The sequence below is a fragment of the Arachis ipaensis genome, chromosome B8, assembly GCF_059453495.1.
Source record: "Arachis ipaensis isolate K30076 ecotype BB chromosome B8, ASM5945349v1, whole genome shotgun sequence".
Lineage (NCBI taxonomy): Eukaryota > Viridiplantae > Streptophyta > Magnoliopsida > Fabales > Fabaceae > Arachis > Arachis ipaensis.
The window spans coordinates 103796553-103802613 of NC_142443.1; the positions used below are offsets into that span (position 1 = coordinate 103796553).

At 38.9% G+C, this 6061-nt stretch overlaps 1 non-coding gene across 1 annotated transcript; it reads left to right on the top strand.

The window, feature by feature from the left end:
• Positions 1-390: 390 nt before the first annotated feature.
• LOC148549080 (small nucleolar RNA R71) lies at positions 391-494 on the top strand. Its single transcript, XR_015898139.1, has one exon. It is a non-coding gene; the product is annotated as a small nucleolar RNA R71 (small nucleolar RNA).
• The last annotated feature ends 5567 nt before the right edge of the window (positions 495-6061 follow it).

Here is a 6061-nt window from a genome sequence, read left to right on the forward strand (position 1 = left end):
TAGGGTTATCTTGATGAGTTTCCAACATAATTGGCTTGCTCCCAATTACTTTTTTCCTCTGCATTCACTCCTTCTTAAGCTTGTGATTGGGTGTGGACTGCTGCAACTTGGTTTCTCTCCATCTGCTTGGTTAGGTCAACCAATTACTTGGTGATTAACTTGTTTTGAGCTAGCAATGCATCCATGTGATTCAGCTCCATCACCCCTCTGTTTGAGTTTCTATCAGAGGAATAGAAGTACTCATTGTTGGCCACAAATTCTATGATGTCAATGGCCTCATCAATTGTCTTCTTCTTGTTGAGAGAGCCTTTTGAAGAGTGATGTAAAGCCTTCTTTGATTCTTGTGACAAGCCTTCATAGAAAATATGCAACTGTACCCATTTATTGAACATGTCCGGGGGGCATTTTCTTGTCAACTCCTTGTACCTCTCCCATGCTTCATAGAGAGTTTCACCATCTTGTTGTCTGAATGTTTGTACCTCAGCCCTCAACCTATTAACTCTTTGGGGAGGATAGAATCTTGCCAAGAATTTGTTCACCACCTCTTTCCATGTTGTCAAGCTTTCCTTAAGGAATGACTCTAGCCACTTTGCTGCTTTATCCTTGAGAGAAAAGGGAAACAAAAGCAATTTGAAGGTGTCAGGATGGACACCATTGGACTTCACTATATCACATATTCTCACAAATGTGGTTAGATATTGGTTGGGGTCTTCCTGGGCACTTCCTCCAAATGAGCAGTTATTTTGAACAAGGGTGATGAGTTGAGGTTTTAACTCAAAGTTATTAGCATGAATGGTTGGTTTAAGGATGCTACTTCCACAGTTTTCTGGGTTTAGGTTGATGTAAGAGCCTAAAACTCTCCTCTCTTGCCCAACATGATGGGCTGCACCCTCTCTAACATGATTATGCACCTCTTTCTCCTGATGGTTCTCCATATCATCCTTATTATTTATATCCAGCTCCTTCTCTTCTTCCTCTACACCAATAACCTTTTTTCCTCTTGCTTCCCTCCTTAATCTAAGGAAGGTCCTCTCAAGTTCAGATTCAAAAGAGGCTGAAGCTTCTTTTCTTCTACCTGTCATACAATCAACAAAACACACTAGAAAGAGAAAAGTGATAGAATCACTCTTGTTAAAAATTGTGGTTAGGATGAGTAGTGCAATTGATCAAACAGTTAGTGGGTTAATGTGCTGAAATATAAATAAGCAATGGAAAAGAAAATCAAAGTACTGAAACTGAAAGTAACTAAGCTGAAATGAGCAAATCAACAAAGAAAAGAAAATGTTCAATATAGTTATCCTCTAATTTAATCATTGTCAATGCAAAATAAATCCCCAGCAACGGCACCATAAACTTGATGCACGAAAATCTATCTCAACAAATTTCCCTCGGCAAGTATATTGAATTGTCGTCAAGTAAAAACTCACAATAAAGTGAGGTTGAATCCCACAGGAATTGATTGGTTGAGCAATTTTAATTAGAGGGATGATCTAGTTAAGCTAAGCAAAGTTGGGTTGAGAATTGCAGAAAGTAAAAATGGCGGGAAAGTAAATAACAAGAAATGTAAATGACGAAAAGTAAATTGCAGAATATAAATTGCATGAAAGTAAACTTGCAGGAATTTAAATGGGAATGGGGATGATGAGCATAAATGTAAACAGCAGAATTAAAGAGAATGGGTAAGATCAGAAATGGGGGAGTTCATTGGGCTTAGGACATGTTGCATTCTCCAGATCAAGTTCATTCTCATCTCTTCCTCAATCAATGCATTCATTGATCTCTTGGGAATCTTAGGTGATTGAATCCCAATTCCTTGGCAATCCAATATCTCTAAGCTTGAACAATTGCCCAATTCCTTGATCTAATTGCTCATGGGAAGAGATGAAGTACGATCACTGATCATACCACATGTTTTTCTAGAACAAAGCATTGGTTGGATTATATGTCATCGTATCCATCCAAACCCTAATCCAGTCCAACATGAGAAAGTATTTCTAGCATGATTTACTCGTTCTTTTTCCAAGGTTCCGAGGAAATCCAAGTATGAGCAATTTCTCTTCTGAGACAATTGCTCAATTGGATAAAGATCGAAAGTTTTCAAGTAAATCAAGAGAAAAGAAAGAAGACGAAGAATGAAAACTTCAATTGATCCATTGAATTACAATAGAACTTTCTAACCCAATGAAAAGGGGTTTAGTTGTTCATAGCTTTGGAAATGGAAATTGAGAATGGAAAGTGCATTGAAAAGTAACTAAATTACAGAGAAAGTAAAAATACAAAGTGTTTACAATCCCGGATCCCCCAAGTGCCAATTCCTTTCTAGTTCAAAACAACCCCTATATATACTACTCTTCTGATCTTCAGTTTACTCTGCAAGTCTCTGGATGTGGGCCTTTAAGCATAGTTGAAGTAGTTGCAATCTTAGTGGGCTTAGCTCAGTTTGCAGGAAGAGTTTTGAGACAGGTACTTTCACGTTAGTCAGGCCGTTAGTGTGGTTAACATCAAGTGTAAATCCTGGTTCGAAGACGTTAGTGTGGTTAACTATGCCACTAACGTTCCCAACCCTTTTGAAGCCACGTTAACCCCATCGTTAATGGTACTAACGTTGCCACTAACATAGCCTTTCCTAACATTGATAACGTTAATGGTGTTAACTACACCATTAACGTTAAATCCATCTCTTCTTCCACGTTAATGGCCCACGTTAGTGGTGTTAACGTGGCCATTAACGTGGGAATACCAAGTCTCGAAGATGTTAGTGGTATTAACTATACCACTAACGTTGCAAACTTCTTCCTCTTCCACCTTAGTGCCCACGTTTGTGGCACTAACGGGGCCACTAATGTGGGCTTTTCTGGACATTCCTAACATTAGTGGCATTAACTATGCCACTAACGTTGCCAAGCTCCTTTTACTCCACGTTAGTGCCCACATTGGTGGCACTAACGGGGCCACTAATGTGGGCTTATACATCCTTTGAAGATGTTTGTGGCACTAACTATGCCACTAACGTTGCCAAGCTCCCGTTCTTCCATGTTAGTGGCACTAACGGGGCCACTAACGTGGGCTTATGTATCCTTTAAAGATGTTAGTGGCATTAACTATGCCACTAACATTGGAAGCCTTCTCCTTCTCCACGTTAATGGCCACGTTAGTGCTTCACTGCTTTTTGTTACCTGAAACCAAATAAACAAAGTGCATCAAAGTCTTGCTCTTAATCATGAGATGATGCATCATGCATTATATCATTCAATTCTTGCATTATTCTCATGAATTTGTTTAGAATTCACAATGTTTGCTTGAATCAAGGTATGGATGCATATTCACCTAAATGCTTGCTTATTTCCTAAGAAAATGCATGAAACTAACCTAAAACATACAAAAAATGGCTAGGAAAACTAGCCAAGATGCCCTGGCATTAGTGACCAAGGAATTGGTGGTTGATGAAGGTTAGAGGAGACTAAAAAGGTCTCAGGAATTAGGGTTTAGTCACATATAGTTTGTTCTGAATTGAATATTGCATGATTAAAAGAGTTAGTAAGAAAAGTCAATCCAGAAGATAGATATCTCTAAAGCCTTAACTGTTTCTCCATATATACTTCACAACTTGTTTACTACTTGCTTTTCTGATTCTCTGAATTACTGTTTGATGCATTTGAACTCTCAACACTCTTTTCTGTTTGTCTAACTAAGTAAATCACTTAACCATTGTTTCTTAGTCCATCAATCCTCGTGGGATCGACCCTCATTCACCTGAGGTACTACTTGGTACGACCCGGTGCACTTGCCAGTTAGTTTATGGATTATAAATTTTGCACCAGGGATCACTGGCCTCTTACTCATTATTTTGTGATAATGTTCTTCATGTTTCTTGGTGCAGAATCTAACAGGTTTGAAAACAACTATTGGGTCATCTTTCTTCTTTTTTCTTGGAGCGGTCTTGCCACTTCTTGGAGCAATGGGATTCGAATCTCAATGAGAGAAAAAGTCTCTTTCCATACCAAACTTAAAAGTGAGAGGGGAGCACGGTTATATATAGGGAGGGGGGAGGGATTTTCGAATAAAATCTTTAAAGAAAGATAAAGAAGTTTTGAAAAAGATAGAAAAAGATAAGTTGTTAAACTTGAAAGATATGAAAAAGATATAAAAAAGATAAAAAAGATATAAAAGATAATATAAGAAGTAAGAAAAAGATTTTAAAGTTTAATAAAAGATATGAACAAGAATTACCAAAAATAAGAAAAGATTTTGAAAGAATTTAAAAACTAGTTGAAAAAGATATGAGGTTTTGAAAAAGATTTGATAAGATTTGAAAAATGTTTTAAATTTGAAATCAATTTGAATTTGACGTATTTGAAAAAGATTTGATTTAAAAATCATGGAATTTCAAAATTGAAATTTAAAATGATGGGTTGAATGAAGAAAAGATAAGGTTTTGGAAATTACCTCCCTCGCTTGTCTTGCTGGCGTTAAACGCCCAGAATGGCTCCATTCTGGCGTTTAACGTTGCTGTCCCTACTTGCTTGGCGTTGAACGCCCAGAATGGCACCCATTCTGGCGTTCAACGCTAGGTTGCTTGCCCATATGGGCACTGAACGCCCAGCCAGGCTCCCTGGCTGGCATTCAGCGCTAGCCCTACTTCCTCTTTTATGCCCTGCCAGGCTTCCTGGTTGGCGTTCAACGCCAGGCTATCTGCCTCCATGGGCGTTAAACGCCCATTCTCCACCTTTTTCTGGCGTTTAACGCCAGAGAGATGCTTCCTCTAGGGTGTGCTGTTTTCTGTTCTGCACCATTCTCCACCCTTTTTTGTCTCTGTTTAAACACTGTTTATGATCACTAATCATTGAAAAGTAAGTTAATTAAAACTAAATATCGAGAAAACTAATTCAAACATGAATAATTTTAAAAAAATAGAAAATACTTTACTATTAATCATTGGGTTGCCTCCCAACAAGCGCTTCTTTAATGTCTTTAGCTGGACTTCACTGTACTAAACTTAGTAGGAGTGCTGAGCCTCCAGGCTCGATATATCCTTCAAGGTAATGCTTGACTTTCTGTCCATGGATAGTGAACCTGTTGTCCGGGTCTTTACCTTGAAGTTCTATGTACCCGTAAGTTGATATACTAGTAATCACATACGGTCCCTTCCAGTGAGATTTGAGTTTCCCAAGGAATAATTTGAGTCTTGAGTTAAAGACCAGGACCTTTTGTCCTAGTTAAAAGACTCTGGAAGATATCTTCCTGTCATGCCACCTTTTTTCTTTTTCTTTATAGATCTTAGCGTTTTCAAATGCAGCTAGGTAGAATTCATCCAACTCAATTAGTTGAAGTAGTCATTTTTCTCCCGCTGCTTTAGCATCAGGGTTGAGGAATCTAGTGGCCCAATAGGCCTTGTGTTCTAGTTCTACTGGCAATTGACAGGATTTTCCATACACCAGCTGATATGGTAAGGTTCCTATAAGGGTTTTGAAAACTTTTCTGTATGCCCATAGAGCATCATCAAGCTTTCTAGCCCAATCCTTTCTAGAGACGCTTACTGTTCTTTCTAGGATTCGCTTTAGTTCTCTGTTTGAGACTTCAGCTTGCCCATTTGTTTGGGGGTGATATGGAGTCGCCACTTTATGGCGAACTCCATAACGGCTTAAGACAGAATCAAGTTGTCTGTTGCAGAAATGAGTACCTCCATAACTAATCAGTACCCTAGGGACACTAAATTTGTTGAAGATATTCTTTTGGAGGAACTTCATTACTACTCTGGTGTCATTAGTGGGTGATGCTATTGCTTCAACGCATTTAGACACATAGTCTACTGCCACAAGGATGTAGGTGTTTGAGTATGAAGGTGGGAAGGGTCCCCCAAAGTCTATTCCCCATACATAAAAAATCTCAATCTCTAGGATCCCTTGCTGAGGCATGTCGTGACTATGAGGGAGGTTGCCAGCCCTTTGGCAACTGTCACAGTTACGGACAAACTCTCTAGAATCCTTAAAGATTGTGGGCCAGTAGAAGCCACTTTAGAGAACCTTTGTAGCTGTTCGCTCACCTCCAAAGTGTCCTCCAT